The sequence below is a fragment of the Meles meles genome, unplaced genomic scaffold, assembly GCF_922984935.1.
Source record: "Meles meles unplaced genomic scaffold, mMelMel3.1 paternal haplotype, whole genome shotgun sequence".
NCBI lineage: Eukaryota > Metazoa > Chordata > Mammalia > Carnivora > Mustelidae > Meles > Meles meles.
Window position 1 is genome coordinate 206,383 of NW_025721207.1, and position 26,435 is coordinate 232,817.

Below are 26,435 nucleotides of genomic sequence, written 5' to 3' on the forward strand. Positions count from 1 at the left end.
TAATTACCTCACACTGCACATCATAATCTCACCATAAGTCTCAAATGTCTGCTTTCCACTATTTCCAGAGACTGGCCAGTTCTTGCTACTCTACCATTACCACTTTTATCCAAGGCAGTATCTTTTAACAACTGTGCTCCTGTAATGGAAACACAATTGTGATTTTCAGTTTTCTGTAGAACCACACCAATGCCTGCCAATTTTCTTGGATTAAAGCCCAAATGCTTACCATGGTCAACCTAACATTTTAAATCCTCCATTATCGTCATTCATTTCTACAATTTCTGTCTTTTTTCCATTAGCTTTGATGTTATACTTTGATTTTCATTTACTTGCCATGCTTGTTTACTCTTTAAGACATTTTCATTGGCTTCCTCCTATGCCTAGAGCATTCCTAATGAGAAATCTGTATGAATTATTAACTCATTTCCATTCAATTTTTGACCAACTATCATTCTCTTGGTTGTCCCTACATTGGACTATTATATATAAAACCAGAAAATTCTCTCACTTTCTCTAAGCCAATTTTTAACTTTTTTTTTTTTGCCCCTAATAGTTACTACTGGTTGGTGTACTCCAGATTTTTCAAGTCTGTTTTGTTTTATCTTATTTTATCCTATCTTACTTTATGTTGTTTTATTTTATTTTGTTTTATTTTATTTTATTTTATTTTATTATGTCCCCCTGCAATGGAATGAAATCTTAATGAGATCAGAGCATTCTGTCAGTTTTTATCATTGTTTACTGCCACATCACCAGTGTCTATACTAGCACAACAGACATAACCGTACATCACTTTTGAATGAATGTAGACATGAGTGAACTACTTACAGTGACATATATTACAGTTTCCTTATTATACTTTTAATATCACGTGCTTGAGTATAGTATATTTCCTACTCACTACATTCAGACATTAAGGAGGACATTACAAAATACATGATTCAAGATGCAAACATTGAGTTAACAGTTGAAATGTATTCCCAGAAGCCAAATACTGTTGACAATAACACCATTTTTTCGAGGTTTCAATTTGGAAAAGCATGTAGCTTCAATAACTATGATTAAGCCATCCTGAAATGAGCAAGAATCAATATATTTATCAATTTATTGCATAAATATCCTTTAGATTAACATATTCCAAACAGTATTCTAGGTAAAGTGATCTATATTGGTCAATCTCAATCAATAAGGGGTTCCTAAAGTGACATATCCTGTACAAATATCAATTATGCCAACAGTCTTTTCAGGGCACCAGTAACCTCTTTATTTCTCAGGCTGTAGATGAATGGATTCAGAAGAGGTGTGATGATGGTGTAAAACACTGCCACTGCCTTATCCTGTTCTGGAGAATGCAAGGAGTGTGGCCTTGCATAGGTGGAGAGGGTAGTCATATAAAATAGGCTTGCCACAATTAGGTGAGAGGAACAAGTGGAGATAGCTTTTGTCTGTCCTTTACCTGAGCTCACCTGGAACACCACAGTAAGTATACGGACATAGGAAGCTAGAATGGCCATGAATGGTAGCAGCAGAATGATAAACCCACTTAGGAGGATTGTATGCTCATACTGGGAAGTATCCTGACACACCAGTGGTACCAGAGATGGAACTTCACAGAAAAGGTGGTTAACAATTCGAGACCTACAAAATGGAAGTTGAAAAGCATACAACGTATGCACTAAAGCATTGATAGAGCTACTGCCCCATGTGCATGTGACCATGAACCAACAGATATTCTTGCTCATAAGTACAGGATAGTGTAAAGGGTGACAGATGGCTACATATCAATCATAGGACATGAAACCAAGGAGAAGGGCTTCAGTTCCAACAAGTGTCAAGAATACAAATGCTTGAATTTCACAACCTAAAAATGTAATGGTCTTACTCTTTGTCAGGAAGTCAGTGGTCATCTTGGGCACGGTGGTGGAGATGTACATCATGTCAATAAAGGAGAGCTGACTGAGTAGGACATTGGAGTGTGGAGTATGATGTCCAACTGAATGAGAAGGACCAGTATGATATTCCCCACCAGAGCCACTGAAAAGAGGGTTACAATGGCAACAAAGAGGAAAGTGTCCATTTGACCATATTGGAAAAGACCAGAAAGTATAAAATCTGTTTCTACACATTGGTTTCCCGTCTTCATAGTTTAAACTGAAACACATCAGAACAGATCATATCCCGAGATTCCATGAAAATCCTTTAAGGAAAAAGAAAGTGATTATTACTACATGCTTTTATTGCCTCCATAGCATTTTCTCAGCCAAATGAAATTTCAAGACCGTACGCCACTTCTATTTTCTTCCTTAGATGAGGGGAAAACAAATTATCTTATTACAGTAACTTTCAGAGAGTAAGTCCTGTATGATCAGAGTTTAGTCAAAATCAGAGTTTAGTCAAAATCGTTACACACAGGGCACATTTTAGAGAATGTAAGGTTGCTCAATTTCCCTTAGCCTTCACTTTTTTTTTCTCTTTTGATCACTAGATGAATTAATCCCAATCAATTTCCCAGTGTTTTTATGGGCATCCTAAAAGTAATTTAAATTTCTGTCCAGTTTGAAAAATACATGTTTCCTCGTCTTACTTTCTTTTGGAAAAGTACAGAATGCTTAGGCCATTTGTTAAGCATAAAAAGAGTTCTTTATTCCAGCTTCCTTCCATCTCTGAATCCAAGGATAATACTGTGGTATGCACGTGAACCATTGAATGCTGTAAGAAGTTCTCCACAATGTTAAATCACTCAACTTTAGTCTATAACAGCAGTAATAAAGTATGAATACAAAACATTTCAATAATTACAGAATACTTAGGCCTTTGTAAAACATATACATATTTTCTAATCAGGTTTTTTTGCCAGTTCTGTTTCCAAAAAATAATACTATGCTAAATACTAAAAACATTGAATGCTGTAAAAACATTTCCATAAATATGAAGAAGTTAATTTTAAGCTATGCAACATTTAATGTGTTATACATCAAGAAAATATTTCTCCTGATAGATGAGGAATGTGTGCCAAAGTTGGAGTTGCAATTAGAGGCACGTAAAATATATCATGCATCTTCTTTCCCCAAAAGAAAAAAAAAACATTACTCCCAGAATCCTACTACAACTTCCAGGATAAATTTCTACATACAGTTAAAATTCCTAATGAGTGGCTCAATTCCCTTTAATAAAAAGTAAACATTGAGGAATGACAGCTTGTATGATATTATGTTCACTAATTTAAAACTTACAATTCTCAATCCTAAATAAATATAATTACAATATACCACTGGTGTATTAAGCAATGGCTTGGAAATCCAATATGAGCAAAGTAATTACGGATAGCACTATCTTAAACACTTCTAAGAACAATACTATATTAAGTATGTGTAATCCAAAACCAGAAATTTTGGTAAGAAAGAAGTACCAATATTAAAATTTAGAATCATCATGGAAGATTTAAGAACAAATTAAATAGGAGATCCATAAACTGAAAGTTGAACACTTACACCAAAACAAATTTAACTAATAAGCAATTATATTTGTAGTTATTTTCATCATAATAAAATCTCTTCTAATTTTTATCACAGCTGACACATATTCCCACATTATCATCCCCCAACTTCCCCTGAATTTTAAATTCTACTTTATTAAAATATTTAATATCCATTTTTTAATTCAAAAGTGTCAGATAATCATATCCACAGATAGAAAATAAAGAAATGAGTAGGAATGAAAGCCTAACGTATAGAAACTATGTCATCTCCTTAAATATTATTAGGCAGTGAGAAGGTAAATATCAAAATGAAAGTATTAATAATAACCAGGACTCATCTGAAAACATAGAACTTATAAAACACTTTATTGTATTCACAGACCTGTACCCCTGGGATAAAAATACATTATATGTTTATTAAAAAAAAATTTGGAAGGGGAGGCGAACCATAAGAGACTATGGACTCTGAAAAACAACCTGAGGGTTTTGAAGGGTCAGGGGTGGGAGGTTGGGGGAACAGGTGGTGGGTAATGGGGAGGGCACGTTTTGCATGGAGCAATGGGTGTTGTGCAAAAAGAATGAATACTGTTACGCTGAAAAAATAAATAAAATGGAAAAAAAAATTTAGTGACTCTTACTTTCCTATAAAATGACTTAGTTGTGAAAAGGCTTTCTCCCCAAAGAAAATGTCAGCAATAAATCACACCTGCTTGTCCTCAGAGGGGACAAAAAGGAATTATGTAATTCAGATCTCAGCTTTTAAATAAAGTTTGAATCCCATAAGTCATCAACACTTACATCAAGGTTAGTCATTGCTGGAAATAACTTAAGACTATCATGGGACAAAACTATAATTTCAGAATCCTGAAATGGACAGTCTTTGGTGCTTTCTTTAAGAAAAAAAAAATACAACGTTCAGTTAAGATAGGATCTTTGGAAGGGTCTGTACAAGCCAACGTCCCTAAAGCTGATGTCTTTACTACCTTTAAGATCATTCCTGGAGTCCACAGTCTCTCATGGTTCCTATCCCCCTCCAAAAGACAAACTCAGAGTGTTAGAAGGGAGGAGGGTGGGAGGGTGGGTGAGTCTAGTGGTGGCTATTAAGGAGGGCACATATTGGGGGCGCCTGGGTGGCTCAGCAGGTTAAAGCCTCTGCCTTCAGCTCAGGTCATGATCCCAGGGTCCTGGGATCGAGCCCCACATCGGGCTCTGCTTGGCTGGGAGCCTGCTTCCTCCTCTCTCTCTCTCTGCCTGCCTCTCTGCCTACTTGTAATCTCTGTCTGTCAAATAAATAAATCTAAAAAAAAAAAAAAAGGAGGGCACATATTGCATGGAGCAATAGGTGCTATACACAAACAATGACTCATTGAACACTACATCGGAAACTGATGATGTGGGGCACCTGGTGCTCACTGGGTTAAACCTCTGCCTTAGGCTCAAGTGATGATCTCAGGGTCCTGGGATTAAGCCCTGCATTGAGCTCTCTGCTAAGCAGGGAGGCTGCTTCCCCCTCCCCCTCTGCTTGCTCTCTGCCTACTTGTGATCTCTCTCTCTCTCTCTCTGTCCGTCAAACAAATAAATAAAGTCTTAAAAAAAAAAGACTAATGATGTATTGTATGGTGACTAACATAACACAATAAAAAAGATAATTCAACATCTAAATTTAGATCAAATACTTTTAGTAATGATGGTATTTGTTTTTTTTTATTTGAACTTGATATTGTTCACAAAAACTATTTTAAATGTATTATAAGTAACAAATGTAAACTACTTAGGATTGTTATGAAAAGCTCAGAGTCTGGCTCAAAAGAAAACAAAACAAAACAGACAAAACAAAACCTTCCCGTGTTATAAAAATGGGTGTGTTTCCTCCGTTTTCCAACATTTAGCAAGAGAGTCAAAGTGGAATGTGCTGATGGAATAGGACTAAGGAAGAATGGCTTACCAACATATATAGGATAATCAGAATTGTTTGTTTTCTTTTTTTCTGAGGTTTGCTCCCACTTTTCTATTGTGAATGGTGATGGTACATAGAGCTGAGGATGATTTTGGATAATTAAATTAATAAGTGTAGGCAAGCAATTCACAATATTGCCTGGCACAGAACACCCAAAAAATACTTCTTTTTGATATTTGCAAATGACAGTACAGACAAAAGGTTGATATCCAGGATCTATAAAGAACTTCTCAAACTCAACACACACAAAACAGATAATCATATCGAGAAATGGGCAGAAGATATGAACAGACACTTCTCCAATGAAGACATACAAATGACTATCAGACACGTGAAAAAATGTTCATCATCACTAGCCATCAGGGAGATTCAAATTAAAACCACATTGAGATACCACCTGACACCAGTTAGAATGGCCAAAATTAGCAAGACAGGAAACAACGTGTGTTGGAGAGGATGTGGAGAAAGGGGAACCCTCTTCCACTGTTTGTGGGAATGCAAGTTAGTGCAGCCACTTTGGAGAACAGTGTGGAGACTCCTGAAGAAATTAAGAATAGAGCTTCCCTATGACCCTGCAATTGCACTGATGGGTATTTACCCCAAAGGTACAGATGTAGTGAAAAGAAGGGCCATCTGTACCCCGATGTTTATTGCAGCAATGGCTACGGTCGCCAAACTGTGGAAAGAACCAAGATGCCCTTCAACGGATGAATGGATAAGGAAGATGTGGTACATATACACGATGGAGTATTATGCCTCCATCAGAAAGGATGAATACCCAGCTTTTGTAGCAACATGGACGGGACTGGAGGGGATTATGCTGAGCGAAGTAAGTCAAGCAGAGAGAGTCAAGTATCATATGGTTTCACTTATTTGTGGAGCATAACAAATAACACGGAGGACATGGGGAGATGGAGAGGAGAGGGAGTTGAGGGAAACTGGAAGGGGAGATGAACCATGAGAGACTATGGACTCTGAAAAACAACCAGAGGGTTTTGAAGGGGCGGGGGGAGGGGTGGGAGGTTGAGGAACCAGGTGGTGGGTAATAGCGAGGGCACGTACTGCATGGAGCACTGGGTGTTATGCCAAAACAATGAACACTGTTATGCTGTAAATAAACAAATAAAAAAATTTAAAAAATACTTCTTTTTGGTGTTGTTTTTACTGTTATTATTCTCTTTTCCTGATTACCCTTCTGCATAAATGAAGGTGGATTCGGAACGGAGGCATGCCCTTCATTGCTCAAACCCTTCAATAGTTGTCGTAGTGCAACCCAGTTCTATTTTATTTAAGATTTTATTCATTTATTTATGAGAGAGTGAGAGCGAGCATGAGGGGTGGGTGTGGAGAGCAGAGGGGGAGGGAGAAGCTGACTCCCCACTGAGCAGAGAGCCAGACTTGGGGATCAATGCCAGGGTCTTGGGATCATGGCCTGACCCGAAAGCAGGCATTTAACTTACTGAGCTGCCCCGGTCCTGGTGAAATACAATTTATGTGTCTGTGGATCTAGTGGGAAAATTGCTTTCAAGGTTAGATCTGTTTTTTTTTTTTTCTTCCCACTCTCAGACATGGCATGGTGATGGCAAAGAACTATCATTCACAGTAAAAAACTCTGAGCCATCAAATAAGTGTTTAGCCTACTGATTCCACTGAAATGAGTTAGAAGATAATTGCAGTGCCTTGATCCATGTATTCATGTTTACAAGTAAAACCTTCCAGTAGTCTCAGAAACTATATTTTAATGAAAGTGTTTTATATCAATGATTATGCAGACTGAATTATATGTATTTTTTCTTATATGCCCGTGTATTTTACTTCAGATAGTTCTGACCTGCCTGAGTCGTGCAGATATTATGTAAAGGATTTCTGGAAATATCATATAGATGTACACATTTGAGATTTATTTGGCATTACATTGACTTTGAATCATCCCAGAGCTATCAGGACAAAGGCACTGGGGAATGAATACATTAATGAATAATAAATAAATAAACAAAGTGTGTTTGATCCAAATCAGAACCTTTAGAAAGTGTAAAGTTTCAATATTAATATTAGATACATCATAAAATATTTGAGAACGAAATATGAGATCCATAAACGGAAAATTAAAAGTTCATAACTAAACATCTTTATCAAACATAGAAGCATATTTGTAGTTAATATCATTATAACTTCTGATCTTTATCTCTCCTGACATGTATTTCCATACCGTTCTCCAATGTTCCCTGAATATTAAATTCTACTTTATTAAAATATTTAATGTCCATTTGTTTAATTAAAATTCTCAGATAAATCATGTCAGCAGATAGAAACTAAAGAAATGAGTAAGAATTAAAGCCAAGCATATAGAAACTCTGCTCCCTACTTCATAATACTAGGCAGTGATAAAGTAAATATCAGAATGATATTATTAATAAAAACCAGGACTTGTTTGAAACCATACAACTTACTTAATACTTTATTGTAATAGAACTGCATAAAATTCTCACCATGTATTTTTATTTTCTGAAATCCTTTACCTATATTACACACATTTATCATTTCAAAAATATTTTGGGGTAAAAATTAGTGATAACCATAATGTAAAATATTAAGATTTAAATAAGAAATAATATACATGTTCACTAGCCCAATTAAGAACACAAGGTTATTCCAAGGTTATGCTTTTTTAAGAAGGAGGTATATATTGCTATCAAACTCAGATCCTATAACACTATGGCAAGATGACTTCCACACCCATTTTCCTTGTAAACCTGTGATGATTCAAATTTAATATGACCAAAAAAATCTCAAATACTTACACCCATGCTCTTTTTATAGATCATTTAAGAAATATGTTAATTGTGGGGCACCTGGGTGGCTCAGTGGGTTAAAGCCTCTGCCTTTCACTCAGGTCATGATCCCAGGGTCCTGGGATTGAGCCCCGCATTGGGCTCTCTGCTTGGCAGGGAGCCTGCTTCCTCCTCTCTCTCTCTCTCTGCCTGCCTCTCTCCCTACTTGTGATCTCTATCTGTCAAATAAATAAATAAAATCTTTAAAAAAAAAGAAATATATTAATTGTAAAGCTATCTCTGAAATAGTCCCAACTGAGTTATGCACAAATCAGAAGCATAAGAGAATTCAATCTACATAATCATCAAAATGAAATGTATTTCCTTAAATAATATGTTTGAGACTAATCCCATGTTTTCTTTTTTAAATGTAAGTTGAATTAAACTCATGAAGTCACTATAATTTCTTTTGACCTCAGAGGACTCAGCGGACTAAGCAACCATTTGAAGTGTGTGTTTTAGACTGTGAAGAATTCTTTCACCAAGTCATGCCTATGAAACTAAAGAAAAAGATATTCACATAAAATATTCTTTTCTTCTAGATGATGAGACATATCAATTGTCATTAATTTTTTTAATTTTTTATTTATTTCTTATTTTTTATAAACATATAATGTATTTTTATCCCCAGGGGTACAGGTCTGTGGATCGCCAGGTTTGCACACTTCACAGCACTCACCACAGAACATACCCTCCCCAATGTCAATGACCCCACTCCCCCTATCCCAACACCCCCTCCCCCCAGAAACCCTCAGTTTGTTTTGTGAGATTAAGAGTCACTGATGATTTGTCTCCCTCCCAATCCCATTGAGTGCCATTTATTCTTCTCCTATCTCCCTAACCCCCCATGTTGCATCTCCATGTCCTCATATCAGGGAGATCATATGATGGTTGTCTTTCTCTGATTGACTTATTTCACTAAGCATGATACCCTCTAGTTCCATCCACGTAATTGCAAATGGCAAAATTTCATTTCTTTTGATGACTGCATAGTATTCCATTGTGTATATATACCACCTCTTCTTTATCCATTCATCTGTTGATGGACATCTAGGTTCTTTCCATAGTTTAGCTATTATCGACATTGCTGCTATAAACATTCGGGTGCACGTGCCCCTTCGGATCACTACGTTTGTATCTTTAGGGTAAATACCCAGTAGTGCAATTGCTGGGTCATAGGGTAGTTCTATTTTCAATATTTTGAGGAACCTCCATGCTGTTTTCCAGAGTGGTTGCACCAGCTTGCATTCCCACCAACAGTGGAGGAGGGTTCCCCTTTCTCCGCATCCTCGCCAGCATCTGTCATTTCCTGACTTGTTCATTTTAGCCATTCTGACTGGTGTGAGGTGATATCTCATTGTGGTTTTGATTTCTATTTCCCTGATGCCGAGTGATGTGGAGCACTTTTTCATGTGTCTATTGGCCATCTGGATGTCTTCTTTGCAGAAATGTCTGTTCATGTCCTCTGCCCATTTCTTGATTGGATTGTTTGTTCTTTGGGTGTTCAGTTTACTAAGTTCCTTATAGAATTTGGATACTAGTCCTTTATCTGATATGTCGTTTGCAAATATCTTCTCCCATTCTGTCAGTTGTCTTTGGTTTTGTTAACTGTTTCCTTTGCTGTGCAAAAGCTTTTGATCTTGATGAAATCCCAATAGTTCATTTTTGCCCTTGCTTCCCTTGCCTTTGCCATTGTTCCTAGGAAGATGTTGCTGCGGCTGAGGTCGAAGAGGTTGCTGCCTGCATTCTCCTCAAGGATTTGGATGGATTCCTTTCTCACATTGAGGTCCTTCATCCATTTGGAGTCTATTTTCGTGTGTGGTGTAAGGAAATGGTCCAATTTCATTTTTCTGCATGTGGCTGTCCAATTTTCCCAGCACCATTTATTGAAGAGGCTGTCTTTTTTCCATTGGACATTCTTTCCTGCTTTGTCGAAGATTAGTTGACCCTAGAGTTGAGGGTCAATTTCTGGGCTCTCTATTCTGTTCCATTGATCTATATGTCTGTTTTTGTGCCAGTACCATGCTGTCTTGATGATGACAGCTTTGTAATAGAGCTTGAAGTCCGGAATTGTGATGCCACCAACTTTGGCTTTCTTTTTCAATATTCCTTTGGCTATTTGAGGTCTTTTCTGGTTCCATATAAATTTGAGGATTATTTGTTCCATTTCTTTGGAAAAAATGGATGGTATTTTGATAGGGATTGCCTTAAATGTGTAGATTGCTTTAGGTAGCATGGACATTTTCACAATATTTATTCTTCCAATCCAGGAGCATGGAACATTTTTCCATTTCTTTGTGTCTTCCTCAATTTCTTTCATGAGTACTTTATAGTTTTCTGCATATAGATTCTTAGCCTCTTTGGTTAGGTTTATTCCTAGGTATCTTATAGCTGTTAGAACTTGTACAGGAATTCAGTAAAGTGTCAGGATATTAAATCAATGCACAGAAACCAGTTGCATTTCTGTACACCAACAAAAAGACAGAAGAAAGAGAAATTAAGGAGTCAATCCCATTTACAATTGCACCCAGAACTAAAAGTTCATTTCTTAAATTTCAAAATACTTTAAGTAGATTTTGTAGGGTTTCTTTTATGTGTCATGTTAAGAAAAGATGACTCCCCTTTTCAGAAAATAATAAAACAAAAATATCTATATTTTTCTAGTACTTTTATGATTTCAGAGTGAAAATTTTGAAGTTTAACCTATTTGAAGTTAATTTGGGAATTTGGTGTTAATTGTAGAATCTGAATTTTTTTTATTCCAGATTGACTCACCAATTTTCCTGGTTATGCTTTTCAATAACACACTGTTATCATCATTTTTTTGTGTAGCCTTCCCTTCTTTTGTGTTAAATTCATTTGTGTTATCTTCAGGGCTTTGAATTCTGATCCTCTGTACTGTTTGTTTATTTATTACATGAGAACTATACTCTTCACTTATAACAGCATTTTACAATATATTCTGCTAACTAACAGTAAGTTCATGTTGCTGATTTCTCTCTTATATTACTTGGAATAATCCACAAGCAATAAACAAAGTTCTTGCTCCTTAACAATATGGATATTAAACCAGAAAAATCTAGGGTGAATGTTATTCTATAGAATAAATAACTCAGCTTCTTTAACAGATAATACTATTTTTAAATGAGGAGGATAATGTATATACTAAAAGAGACTTAAAATGTATTAAATTAACTAGATGCATTTCTTCTGGATTATGATTTGTACATATATGTACACGAATCATTGAACTTTTAGCATTGAGTATTTTATTAAATTAAGAAATTGTCGTTAAATGTTTAAGACTATATTATGGAATAATACACATATTGAAAGAGGCCTACATTTTAAAGAAAGAAGAAAAGAAAGAAAGAGAGAAAGCAAGCAAGCAAACTCATATTGTTAGAGACAGGTATTCAAGGATGTGATGTAGCAGATTTTAAAAATGTGCACTGGGTAGTGGGTTAAGGGTGCATATTAGAACATGATAATTATTCATGGAAATGTGTTATTTGTGTATGTAGCTTCATCATGATATCCCTGCACTTCAAATTCAAATGAATACCCCCAAAAGGACCCTAGAAAAATTATAATTTGAATTAGAATTCCACAACTTTTATGGAGTCCATTGGAATGGAGTTACAATTGTATGTTCTATCCTATACTCTATAATCGTCCTTAACTTGTAGAAACATAATACATTTACTTACCTCCTCCTTCACAAAGTTCCAGGGAAAAATTGACCATATATAAATACTACAAATTTCTTGACGAATTTATGTTCAAGACGTGTAAGTTTTGGTACATTTGTAACCATAAAGTAGAATTTCTAACTCTCTAGGGTCTGTCATTTTTCTATATTAATTGGGTGTCTCCTACACTTTCTAATCATTCTTACGGTTTCCCAGTAAAATCCAACTATATTCTAGATAATTTATATCATACACAATGATTGATTTTGCTTGTTTTGGAAAAGCTAATATTTTTGTTCATTTGTTTTCAGAGATAATTACTACCCCTATGCATGGTCGCTGCTTCTAGGATAATGTTGAGATAAATGCATGTTACCTTTTGGGCTTCTGGGTGGCTTATTCAGTTAGGCGGCTGCCTTTGGCTCACGTCATGATCCCAGGATCCTGGAATTGAGCCTGCACTGGACTCCCTGCTCAGTGGAGGACCTGCTTCTCCCTCTCCTTCTGCCTGTCACTCTGTTTACTTATGCTCTCTATCTCTCTGTCTAATCAATAAATAAAATCTTTTTAAAAATGCATGTTATCTGGTATTTAATGCCCTGATACTATTAAGTGTTTTATTTTTTCGTACAATATAACTATGGCTTTTACTATACTATAGACTCTTTTTGGACTGCAATACAAAAAATGTGTGTGTGTGTGTGTGTGTGTGTGTGTGTTGTTTTTAGTTTTCTTTTTTTTTAAGATTTTATTTATTTATTTGACAGAGAGAGGTCACAAGTAGACAGAGAGGCAGGCAGAGAGAGAGACAGGGAAGCAGGCTCCCTGCTGAGCAGAGAGCCTGATGCCGGACTCGATCCCAGGACCCTGAGATCATGACCTGAGCCGAAGGCAGCGGCTTAACCCACTGAGCCACCCAGGCGCCCTGCTTTTAGTTTTCTATGGGAATTTGTATTCCTGTTTAACAAAAATTTTATCCCCATTTGTGTGATGTCATAGTTTTTCTCTAATTTAAAAACATTATTGACTCTTCTCTTTCTCTAACATATTTTTTTAATTTAAATTCAATTAGCCAACATACACTACATTATTAGGTTTTGATATAATATTCAATGATTCATTAGTTGCAAATGACATCCAGGGCTTATCACACCATGTGCCTGCATTAATGCCCATCACAATATTACCCAATCCCCTACCTTCCCCTCTATCTCCAAATCTCGATTTGTTTCCCAGAGTCAAGAGTTTTTCATGGTTTGTCCATTCAGTTTTCCCTCCTTTCCTGTATTGTCTTCAGAACTATACCTTATATTCCACATATGAGTGAAAGTGTATAATAATTTTCTTTCTCTGGTTAACTTATTTCACTTAGTATAATACTCTCATTTCATCCACGTCAATGTCAATGGTAGGAATTCATTCTTTCTGATGACTGAGTAATATATATACACTGTATATATATATACACTGTATATATGACCCACATCTTACCTTATATCTAATTTGCCAGCATAGCTGTTCACTGTATCTTTAGAAAAGGTTCCATACATTCACTTCTTAGCATCTCCCCTGCAGATTCTTAGACTCAGACACCATTGTCCCTTGCCTTGGTACCGAGGCATATATTACTGAGTAATATATATACACTGTATATATATATACACTGTATATATGACCCACATCTTACCTTATATCTAATTTGCCAGCATAGCTGTTCACTGCATCTTTAGAACAGGTTCCATACATTCACTTCTTAGCATCTCCCCTGCAGATTCTTAGACTCAGACACCATTGTCCCTTGCCTTGGTACCGTGAAGAACTTTTAACCATTCTTCTGATTTTCATCTTTTTTTTTTTCTTCTAAGATATCTCCATGACACATCCAGAAGTATTCTCTAGAAAAATTAGCCAGGTGACACATTTCTCTACTGAAATTTATCCAATAGATTTTAAATAAAACCAAATCGTATAAACTTCCATAAATTGCTTATCTCAGAACTTACCCATAGTATGCCCCTCCCTCACTGGATTTGTACTGCTGTCCTGTTTGTTTTTCCTCATGGTCTCAAGGTCTTTGCACTGCTGTTCCCTCTCTTAAAACTTCTTTTCTGCATAAATGGCCTTCAGTTAGCTCCCTCAGCACATTCAGATATTTTTCAAATATTACTGATAAAAGAACTTCGGTTGACCAAACAACTTAAGAGTGCCATAGCATTCCTTTTTTTTTTTTAGAAAAAGAGGGAGAGAGCAGCACGAGTGAGCACAGGCAGACAGAGTGTGTCATAACATTCTATCCATTGTCTTGCTGTTTTTAAGTACATAACTGTTGCCATTGTTTGAATTGTATTATCCGTACATTTATATATGCATTCGTGGCACAGTCCCTCATTAGAATGCAGGCTTCTGAACATTAAAATAAGATGTCGTTTACTCTTCTAATGGTAAAACCTAAATTAGGAGCTGACAACATGAATGACATAATTTTCAATGAAAAAAAAATTGAATTAATCCTAAAACTGGTACATCTTTGGAATCTGCAATTATTAAAGTATGTTTAAATATAGCATTCACTTGTCTACTGATAGATTCAATTTTCTGGTATTTTATTTATCATAATGAATTATATTTATGAGTAACATTTGTCCAAATGTATACACTTGTATTCTTTTTATTTTTGTAAACTTTATTTTTAGAGTAGTTTCAGATTCACAACAAAATTGCAAGGAAGATACAAAGATTTTCATATACCTCTTCCCCACACATCCCTGGTCTCACTCATTATAAACATCCCTCACCATGGTGTTACATTTGTTACATTTGATAAGCCCACACTGATTCATCTCAGTTACCAAAAAGCATGGTTAACCTAAGAGTTATGCCTGGTATTATACATTCTATAGGTTTGAACAAATGTATAATGACTTGGATTCATTACTATAGTATAATAGAGGATAGATTCATCATCCCAAAAAACTTCTGTTTTCCACTTTTTAACCCCTATCCCTCCCCAATCCCTGTCTCCATGGTTTTGTCCTTTTGACAAGAAATATTATATAGCTGGAATCATACATTATGTGGCCTTTTCAGTTTGGGTTCTTTCATTTCTTAGTATGTGTTTAAGGTTCTTCCATGTCTTTTTATGTCTTGATAAGTGCTGTTTACTTTTAGTGTAGAACAATATTTCATTTTCTGGATACACAATGGTTTACTTAACCATTCACTTACTGGAGGACTTGAGGGTTGCTACTGAGTTTTATCAATTATGAATAATATCCACATGAGGTTTTTGTGTGAACAATGAATTTTCAATTATTTTGGATAATTGCTAGATTGTGTGGTGAGAGTTTGTTGAGTTTAATGAGAAACTGACAAGCTATTTTTGAAAATGGCTGTAGAATTTTGCTTTCCTACCAGCAGTGAATGAGAGTCACTGTTGCTTCACATCCTGGTCCACATTTGTTGTTGTTAGTGTTCTGGATTTTGGATACTCTGATAGATGTGCAATGTATGTTAATGTATTTTCATGCAACATAATATGTGAAGCATCTTATCACATGCTTATTTTCCATCTATATTTATTTATTTATTTTTATTTAATTTGGGGGGTATAGTGTCTCTTATGGTATTTGGTCCATTTTTTTTTTTAAATCAAGGTGTTTCCTTATTGTTGACTTTAAGAATTCTTTGAGTAGGGGATCCTGGGTGGTTCAGTGGGTTAAAGTCCCTGCCTTTGGCTCAGGTCATGATCCCAGGGTCCTGGGATTGAGCACCACTTCAGATTCTCTGCTCAGCAGGGAGTCTGCTTCCCTTCCTCTTTCATTCTGCCTGCCTTCCTGCCTACTTGTGATCTCTGTCAGTCAAATAAATAAATAAAATCTTAAAAAAAATTATTTGAATATTTTGGATAACAGATGTGGTTTTGTTAGTAAGATCTCAAAATGTGCTTCTTACATCCTTACGCTCTAGACATAGTCTTTCACATGGCAAAAGTTTTCAATTCTAATGAAATTCACCTACCTCATTATGGAGAAATGAAGAATTAATTCTTATGTACAAGCAGTTCTTCCAGCAGCTTTATTGAAAAGACTACATTTCTCCATTTGTTTTGTTTTTGCTTATTTGTCGAAGATCAAGTTATTATATTAGTGTGTGTCTATCTCTGGGTTCTATTCTTTTCTGATGATCTACATGTCTACTATTTTGCCAACATCACACTGCCTTGATTACTGCAGCTTTATCACAATTCTTGCTATTCTGTTTTATCGGACCAACTTTGTTCTTCCCTTTAATATATTGTTGGTTATTCTGGGTCTTTTACTTACCCATGCAAATTCTAGAATAAATATACATTTTATTATATTCCATAATATTTTCCTAATTTTCATTTTTTGGACATTCTTACAAGGTTCCTGCTTTAGGAAATTAGTTCAATTCCTTTGAACACTTTATTATCAGGCATATGCATATTCACTTTTAATTTCCTTAGTTCTGTACTGAGAGGTCTCTATAAAAGACAATCTCTCCCTGTTCCTCCAATTTAAATACACCAACATTTTTCTACATGTTGTACTTTTGGGTTATTAGAGTTTTTGTGTTTTTTTGTTGTTGTTGTTGTTGTTTAATTTTTGATTTTGCTTTACTTTTTCCTCTCATAGAGTGGCATTATCTGTGTTTGTGTCTGTTTCTGCCTCTCTGTACTCAAATGAATATACATTAAAAACTGACTTCTATATCTGACAAATAGCTGATCCCATATAATATGTATTGAAAAACTGAACAGAATTTGCATAGATTAAATTATTAGTTAAGAAATATTAACTCACTCTCAAACACACACCTCTTCCAAATATATGGGATAAGTATGTTTTCTTGATTACTCACACAAGCAATAGCTGTGTGACTTAGCTGATAAAATGTGGATACTTATATCATACTTAAAGGGTCTGTCTAACAAAAAGATCTAACAATTTTAAATAACTATGCCCTAACATGGGAGCAGGCAACTATATAAATCAATTAATAACAAAACCAAAGAAACACATGAAGAATAAAACAATAATGGTAGGGGACTTGGACATATCCCTCACTGAAATGGACAAATCATCTAAGCAAAAGATCAACAAGGAAAGAAAGGGTTTAAATGACACATTGGACCAGATGGACACCACAGATATATTCAGAACATTCCATCCCAAAACAATAGAATGCACAGCATTCGCTAGTGCACATGGAACATTCCCCAGAATATATCAAATCCTAGGTCATAAATCAGGTTTCAAATGGTACCAAAATATAGGGATCATTCCCTGCAATTTTTCAGACAACAATGCTTTGAAACTAGAGCTCAAGCACAAGAGGAAAGTTGGAAAGAACTCAAATACATAGAAGCTAAAGAACAGTCTACTAAGGAATGAGTGTGTCAACCAGGAAATTAATGAAGAAATAAGGAAAATCCATTGAAACAAGTGAAAATGAAAACACAACTATCCCAAACCTTTGGGACACAGCCAAGGCCATCCTAAGAGGAAAGTATATGGCACTACAAGATTTTCTCAAGAAACAGGAAAGTTCTCAAATACACAATCTAAACCTACACTTGGAGGAGTAGGAAAAAGAACAACAAATGTAGCCTGAGCCCAGTGGGAGAAGAGAAATAATAAAGATCAGAGCAGAAATCAATGAAATAAAAACCAAAAGAACAGATCAGGGCAACTAGGAGCTTGTTCTTTGGAAGAATTAATAAGATTGATAAACACCTGGCCAGACTTATCAAAAAGAAAAGAGAAATGACCTAAAATAATAAAATCATGAATGAAAGAGGAGAGATCACATCAAACATCCAAAGAAATGCAAATAATTAGAAGGACATATTATGAGTAAATTACGCCAGCAAATTTGACATTCTGGAAGAAATGGATACATTCATAGTGAATGTATATAAATATATATGTATATAAATGTATAGTGAATGTATATAGTGAATGTACATAAATATATATATTTATATGTATATATATAATATATAAAAATATATTAAATTTATAAAAATATATAAAAATAAATGTATATATAAATGTATATAGTGAATGTATATAAATATAAGCTATCACAACTGAACCAGGAAGAAATAGAAAACCTGAACAGACCCATAACTACTAAGGAGATTGAAACAGTCACCAAAATATCCCAACAAACAAGAGCCCAGATCCAGACAGTTTCAGAGGGGAATTCTACCAAACATTGAAAGAATAAGGGGGAGTCAAGATGGCGGGGATGTAGGAGGAGGCGCCGTTTCAACCTGTACCCTAAAGTGAGCTGATTACCTACCAAAGAACTCCGACCACCCATGAAATCAGCCTGAGATCAGAATTATACACGTCTGGATCTCTACAGGAGAAGAAGACGCCAGTGGCAGGTAAAGCAGAGTGGGGACATCAGACTGATATCGGAAGATAAACAAAAGGGGGAGAAAGCCACCAGAGGTGACCGATTGGAAAGTAATACCCCAATACGTGAGTGCCCTGAGTCTGGGGACCGTCATTAACTTGGAGTCTGGTTGAAAGCACTCAAAAAACAAGAAGAGCAAAGGATCCCAGGGGGAAATAGTGGGAATCGGGGCGGTTAGGGACAGGGACCTAAGTCCCCGGACCCAGGACAGCCTCCCCTGGCACTGAGCCAGAGAGAGTGTGGCAGAGATATCAGGTCACGGTCCCTGAGCTGCCACCATGCCTGAGCTGCCAGCATGCCTGAGAACAAGTGGGTTCCAGCTCCTGTGAGGGGCTGGGAGCCTGGCCAGATGGTAATCCTGAAAGGCTCGCCTCCCACACACTCCCCTGGGAGAGGTGCTCATAGGTGCTAGCCTGGAGCTCTGACATCCGGAAATACCAGACATTCCCAGCCCGGGACAGTGGGAAAATCTCAGTGTGCAATCTCTGCTTGGAATCTCTCTGGCGGTCTGAAGCTGCCCAGACAGCCGCCACTGCCCTGGTATTGGGTACAACGAGGAGCTCCTGCATCCCCAGGGACCGTGACTCAGAACCGACTCTGCAAGCAGCTCTGCAGAGCATTCTGAGGTTTCTCTCTTAGAGGAAGGTCGGGGTGCAGTTTGCTCTCCTCTAAAACTGCAAAAACCATCAAAAGCTGTCAAGGCAAGAGAAAACACATGAAAGAACATAAAAACCCCCAGAGAACAAAAGCCTGAAAGAAACAGTTTCCACAGAGCCCACCCCCTGAGGGGAGCAGGAGGACCTAACTCAGGGAACATCATTGGCTGAAAACCCACGTGGCAGGCTCTCCCCAGAAAACCAAGCAGGAAAGAAGAAAAAAAAAAAAAAAAAGAAAGAAAACTACAAGAGAACAACCACCACTACTTCATAAATACAACTTTTATTTTTATCTCTTTACCAATATTCTGGTTCTTTTTTTAATACATACAGATAATTTTTAACTTATTTGCCATCACACTGAGATGTCCAGTACATAAAATTCCTTAATAACCTTCTTCCCTGAACTTTTTGATACATACACCCGTGTTTTTCTTTTGCTTTTCTATTTTTTAATTTTTTTAAATTTTAACTTAGCTTTGTCTAGTTTATTCTTTTTAAATTTTTATTTTCTAATATACATATAGAGTTAAACTTCAAGGTAATCCCCTTTCCCCCAATCAATCCTACACCTATAGGCAAACCAGTTTCTAATCCCCCTGTAACTTAGGAAAGTTGAGTCCCTTAAAAAAAAAAAATCAACATACATCCAGGAAGAATCAAAATAAACTTCCTTGCCCACACTGAGAATTTATAACCACTCTCCCAATTTTTCCTTCTGCCAGTGTTTCTGTGAATTTGTGTTGTCCTGATAATATATAAATCTTATACTTGGGGTTCTTTCTGATGAGGTTCTTCCCTTTTTTTGCATATATATATATATATATATATAATATATAATATATAATATATATATATATACATATTATCTTCTCATACACTTTTATCAGGCTTTTTGTCTGTTTTTGTTTAGATATTTCATAAATCTTACCTTGGGGCCCATTTGGGCTGAGCCTTCTCTTTTATCTTCTATTTTTTCCCTGTCTCCCTCTCCTCTGTGGTTTTTTTTTTTTCCTTTTTTCATTTCCTTTTTTTTTTTCTTTCTTCTACTCTATTTCTTTTTCTTTTCTGTTTTTCTCTCATTTGGTAGGGGAACCGTAATTGCACAGAAGCATTCCAGGGTGCACCTTGACTGCACCACAATCGATAGATAAATCCAGCTGCATCTGTTCAGTCAACTCTTAGCAAAATGAATAGGAGGAGGAATACCCAACAGAAGAAAAATACAGAGGATGGACCTTCTCCAACAGAGCTAATGGCTACCAACATAGACAATATGTCAGAAAGGGAATTCAGACTAACAATTCTCCAGGCAATAGCTAGGTTGGAGAAAGCCATGGATGACCAAAGAGAATTGATTAGGGCAGAACTGAAAGTCACCAGGGATGATGTTCAAAATACTCTCAATGAGTTCCAATCTAATTTAAATTCTCTAAAAGCTAGGGTAACTGAGACAGAAGATAGAATTAGTGATCTGGAGGACAAACAGAGAGAAAGGGTCAGGAGGAAGCCTGGAACAAACAGCTCAGAAGCCACGAAAACAGAATCAGGGAAATAAATGATGCCATGAAACGTTCCAACATCAGAATTATTGGAATCCCTGAAGGGGAGGATAAAGAAAGAATTCTAGAAGATATAGTGGAAGAAGTTGTCTATGAAAAATTTCCCAATCTCACGAATGGAAACAACGTTCATGTACTATTGGCAGAGAGATTTCCTCCCAAGATTTTAGATTCTTATAAGTTCTCACAACACCTTATATTTAAAATGAGGAATTATGTTTCAAGACAGACCCTCTTAAAAGCAGCTAGGACAAAGAAGCTCCTTACATACATAGGAAAGCCCATTAGAATAATGTCAGACCTCTCCACAGAGACCTGGCAAGCCAGGAAGGACTGGCAAAATATATTCAGAGTACTAAATGAGAAGAACATGCAGCCAATAATACTCTATCCAGCAAGATAGATACTCTATCCAGCAAGATTTAAAATTAGTGGAGAGATAAAGAGTTTCCAAGAAAGGCAAGGCTTAAAAAACTATGCAACCACCAAGCTGACACTGCAGGAAATATTAAGGGAGGTTATGTAAAAGAGAAAAAATCCTAAGTATATCATTGAACAGAAATATAGAAACAATCTACAGACAGAAAGACTTCAAAGGTAACACGATGTCAATAAAAACCTATATCTCAATAATCACTCTCAATGTGAATGGCCTAAATGCGCCCATAAAATGACACAGGGTTGCAGATTAGATAAAACGACAGGACCCATCCATATGTTGTCAACAAGAGACCCATTTTGAACATAAGGATACACCCAGACTGAAAGTGAAGAGATGGAGAAGCAACTTTCATGCCAATGGGCCTCAAAAGAAGGCTGGGGTAGCGATTCTCATATCAAATAAATTAGATTTTAAACTAAAGACTGTAGTCAGAGATACAGAAGGACACTACATAATTCTTAAAGGGACCAAGATGATCTAACAATTATAAATATCTACGCCCCCAATATGGGAGCACCCAATTACATAAGAAAACTATTAATCAAGATAGTCATATTGATATGAATACATTGATAGCAGGAGATCTTAATATGCCTCTCTCAAAAATAGACAGATCATTGAAGCAGAAAATCAATAAAGAAATTAGAGCATTGAATGAAACTTTGGACCAGATGGACCTCATAGACATATACAGAACATTCCACCCTAAAACAACAGAATACTCATTCTTCTCAAGTGCACATGGAACCTTCTCCAGAATAGACCACATACTGGGTCACAAAGCAGGACTCAACCAATACCAAAAGACTGACATTATTCCCTGCATATTCTCAGATCACAATGCTTTGAAACTGGAACTCAATCACAAGGGAAAGTTCAGAAGGAACTCAAACACATGGAAGCTAAAGACCACCTTGCTTAAGAATGCTTGGATCAACCAGGAGATCAAAGAAGAACTTAAAAAATTCATGGAAATCAATGAGAATTAAGACACTTCATTGACAACCTGAATATACCGATGGCTAGTAACAAGATTGAAGCAATGATCAAAAAACTCCCCAAAAAACAAGAGCCCAGGCCATGACATATTCCCTGGTGAATTCTACCAAACTTTCAAAGAAGAAATAACACCAATTCTTCTGAAGCTGTTCCAAAAAATTGAAGCAGAAGGGAAACTTCCAGACTCTTTTTATGAAGCCAGCATTACCCTGATCCCCAAACCAGGCAAAGACCCTACCAAAAAGGAGAATTTCAGACCTATATCACTGATGAATATGGATGTTAAGATTCTCAACAAGATCCTAGCAAACAGGATCCAGCAGCACATTAAAAAGATTATCCACCATGACCAGGTGGGATTCATCCCTGTGTTACAAGGTTGGTTCAACATTCGCAAATAAATCAGTGTGATAGAACACATCAATAATAGAGGAGAGAAGAACCACATGGTCCTCTCAATTGATGCAGAAATAGCATTTGACAAAATCCAGCATCCGATCCTGATTAAAACGCTTCAAAGTATAGGGATAGAGGGAACATTCCTGAACTTCATATAATCTATCTATGAAAGACCCACAGCAAATATCATCCTCAATGGGAAAAAGCTTACAGCCTTCCCGTGGAGATCAGGAACACGACAAGGTTGCCCACTCTCACCACTCTTGTTCAACATAGTATTAGAAGTCCTAGCAACAGCAATCAGACAACAAAGAGAAATAAAAGGAATCCAAATTGACAAGGAAGAAGTCAAACACTCTCTTTTCACTGATGACATCATTCTTTATATGGAAAACCCCAAAGACTCCACCCTCAAACTACTAGAACTCATACAGCAATTCAGTAACATGTCAGCATACAAAGTCAATGTACAGAAATCAGTGGTTTTCTTATACACTAACAATGAAAATACAGAAATGGAAATTAGAGAATCAATTCCATTTACTATAGCACCAAGGATCATAAGATACCTTGGAATAAACCTAACCAAAGAGGTAAAGGATCTGTACTTGAGGAACTAGAGAACACTCATGAAAGAAATTAAAGAGGACACAAAAAGATGGAAGACCATTCCATGCTCTTGGATTGGAAGAATAAACATTGTTAAAATGTCTATACTGCCTAGAGCAATCTATACTTTTAGGCCATTCCAATAAAAATTCCATTGGAATTTCTCAAAGAGCTGGGGAAAAGAATCCTAAAATTTGTATGGAATCAGAAGAGACCCCAAATTGCTAAGGAAATGTTGAAAAACAAAAACAAAACTGGCGGCATCACGTTACCCGATTTCAAGCTTTATTACAAAGCTGTGATCACCAAGACAGTGTGGTACTGGCATAAAAACAGACACATTGACCAGTGGAACAGAGTGGAGAGCCCAGATATGGACCCTCAACTCTATGGTCAATATTCTTTGACAAAACTGGTAAAAATATACAATGGAAAATAGACAGTCTCTTTAATAAATGGTGCTGGGAAAACTGGACAGCGATATGTAGAAGAATGAAACTTGACCATTCTCTTACACCGTACACAAAGATAAACTCGAAATGGACAATAGACCTCAACGTGAGACAGGAATCTATCAGAATCCCAGAGGAGAACATAGGCAGTAACCTCTGCGATATCAGCCACAGCAACTTCTTTCAAGATATATCTCCAAAGGCCAAGGAAACAAAAGCAAAAATGAACTTTTGGGGCTTCACCAAGATCAAAAGCTTCTGCACAGCAAAGGAAACAGTTAACAAAACAAAGAGTCAACCCACGGAATGGAAGAAGATATTTGCAAATGACAGTACAGACAAAAGGTTGATATCCAGGATCTATAAAGAACTTCTCAAACTCAACACACACAAAACAGTTAATCATATCAAGAAATGGGCTGAAGATATGAACAGACACTTCTCCAATGAAGACATACAAATGGCTATCAGACACATGCAAAAATGCTCATCATCACTAGCCGTCAGGGAGATTCAAATTAAAACCACTTTGAGATATAACCTGACACCAGTTAGACTGGCCAAAATTAGCAAGACAGGAAACAACGTGTGTTGGAGAGGATGTGGGAATGGGGAACCCTCTTCCACTGTTGGTGGGAATGCCAGTTGGTGCAGCCACTTTGGAGAACAGTGTGGAGATTCCTCAAGAAATTAAGAATAGAGCTTCCCTATGACCCTGCAATTGCACTGCTGGGTATTTACCCCAAAGATACAGATGTAGTGAAAAGAAGAGCCATCTGTACCCCAATATTTATTGCAGCAATGGCCACGATCACCATACTGTGGAAAGAACCAAGATGTCCTTCAATGGGTGAATGGATAAGGAAGATGTGGTCCATATACACAATGGAATATTATGCCTCCATAAGAAAGGATGAATACCCAACTTTTGTAGCAACATGGACGGGACTGGAAGAGATTATGCTGTGCGAAATAAGTCAAGCAGAGAGAGTCAAGTATCATATGGTCTCACTTATTTGTGGAGCATAACAAAGAACACGGTGGACATGGGAAGATGGAGAGGAGAGGGATTTGAGGGAAACTGGAAGGGGAGATGAACCATGAGAGACTATGGACTCTGAAAAACAACCAGAGGGTTTTGAAGGGGCGGGGGTGTGGGGGTGGGAGGTTGAGGAACCAAGTGGTGGGTAATAGGGAGGGCATGTACTGCATGGAGCACTGGATGTGGCGCAAAAACAATGAACACTGTTACACTGAAAATATACAAATAAAAAAAATTAAAAAAAAAAAGTTTTACTGCACAAACAACAAAATGGCTTTTAACCAAGATGGAGTCGCTCTGGCTAAATAAGTCCTTATAAGACAGACTACTCTTGATTGTTATGTGGCAAATTTAATAAGCAAGAAAATTTGCATCCACGGCTTATCTTAGGCAGCTGCAAGATGAGTAGATATTTTCACTTACATGCCAGAATCTTTAAAGTTCACACTGAGGCTTTAATGGGGATCATTCACATATACAGTCCAGATCGTGTCAACAACACATTACTCAGTCCAACCCACATTTTTAAATGGCTCCTGGAGTAGGAACAGGAGAAGGGAATACATCCCAAGGATAGAGGATGAGGTAAGAAACCTCTGATTACCCAGATCCTCCTTGCAGGTCACTCAGCATTCATATCCTCTTGATGACCCCCTACAACAGGAGATATTTCTGTCTATATAAGGTCAGTTATTCTGTGACTTTTGCTTACTTAATTCAATCCATTTACATTTAGGGTGATTATTGATATATAAAAATTTACTAGTTTCATTTTAATTGCTTTGAGAATGGTTTATAATTCCATTTTTCCTTTATTTCCTCTTTCTGTATGCATTTGTAAGTTCATAATTTTCTGTTGTGGAACATGATGACTCTTTCGTCTTTATCTTCTGGGAATCTTCCATAGATTTGTGCTGTGGTATGAGGCTTACATAAAACATCTTATAGGTATAACAGTTTATTTTAAACTGATATAAACTTAAATTTGGTCACACAGAAAGACCCTACACTTCCTTCCCCTTTCATATATGTATGTTCCCCTTTTTATACTTTTGATGCCACAATTATTCTTTTTTCATATTGTATATTCATTAAGAAATTATACTAACTATAGTCATTTTAATATTCTTTTTTGTTAACCTTCATCATATAGTTAATTAGTTAATGGTGTGGGACATAAAGGCGAAAGAAAAAAAAATCTTACTGTCTACAGCCTGTTAACAAGTCCTTGCAACAGGTAGAGTGACCTTCCTTAGGAAAGCAGCTGTTTCAATGTTGACACTTTACTAAGGGCAAAAGGCAATCTTAGCTTAACATTATCCCAACACCCTAGGATCCTGTAAGTCTACATTAACATATAAAAATTATTTTGGAGACTTCCTTTATCTCTACCGCCAACCAGATATATGTTAGTAATCAGTCTCCAAGCTTATGGCCCACAGATATATATCTGATATATATACCTCACAAGATTTTATTAGACAGTAATAAATGACCTATTTCTGAACAACAGTTAGGCTCTCAAGGTCTTGGAAAACTTCCTTTTAAAATTCCTTAGAGATTTATGCATCTCTAACCCTCTCCCCACTTGAAAGTATATAATCAGTCCCCTATCACAACCCCAGTGTGGCTCTTTATGCCAATGGGTCCTGTCCCATGCTTTAATAAAACCACCGTTTTGCACCAAAGACATCTCAAGATTTATTTCTTGGCCATTTGCTCCAAAACTCAACATTTTCATATTAGTTAACACACCATCAAATTAGAGAATTAGAGTTTTCAAAACCTGACTATATATTTACATTTACCAGAGTGTTTTATATTTGGTATACTTTTAAAAAATTCATGCTAATATATTTACATTTC

General features: G+C 36.5%; 1 pseudogene; it reads right to left on the reverse strand.

The window, feature by feature from the left end:
- Positions 1-1,229: 1,229 nt before the first annotated feature.
- LOC123936112 lies at positions 1,230-2,146 on the reverse strand (annotated as a pseudogene).
- Between the last annotated feature and the right edge of the window lie 24,289 nt (positions 2,147-26,435).